Source organism: Chinchilla lanigera, unplaced genomic scaffold (genome assembly GCF_000276665.1).
Source record: "Chinchilla lanigera isolate Chin_1 unplaced genomic scaffold, ChiLan1.0 scaffold00036, whole genome shotgun sequence".
In the NCBI taxonomy this organism is placed as follows: domain Eukaryota; kingdom Metazoa; phylum Chordata; class Mammalia; order Rodentia; family Chinchillidae; genus Chinchilla; species Chinchilla lanigera.
Genome location: NW_004955437.1, coordinates 444557 through 445121, shown reverse-complemented (window position 1 = coordinate 445121; position 565 = coordinate 444557).

Sequence of the window (565 nt, the reverse complement as noted above, 5' to 3'; positions counted from 1 at the left end):
CAAAGTCACTGGCAGAAACTCGGGTAGGTGGGAGGCTGGGAAGCGCGGTGTCCCGATGCCCACTGTGTGCCAGCAGAACGTGAGCCAGGCGGCCCTGAGGGAGACAGCAAGCCCCCGAGAGGAGGCCGGCTCGGTGGGAAGTGCTGACCCCGGGGTCACACTGTGCTCCCCGCAAGCCGAGGTGACCCAGACGATCCTTCTTCCAGTTCTCCAGGAGGCCCCGCCCAGCATGGAGTGACCATGGCCAGGGCTGAAGGCACCATCTTTACTCCCCTCTGTGCCCCCAGCAGCTTTCAGCTGGTCCCTGATGGATGAAGGTGACCTCGCCTTATCTTTTTGTTTTTTTTGCATCATTTGAAACCTGGCAAATACAACCTGTGTTTTCACTCTAAGGGGAAGGAAGGAAGGAAGGGCATAAGACCAAACAGTAGTTCAATATTAAATCAGTTCAAGACTTATAATATTGCCGGGCAAGGTGGCACACGCCTGTAATCCTAGCACTCAGGAGGCTGAGGCAGGAGGATTGTTGCAAGTCTGAGGCCAGCCTGAGCTACATAGCCAGACC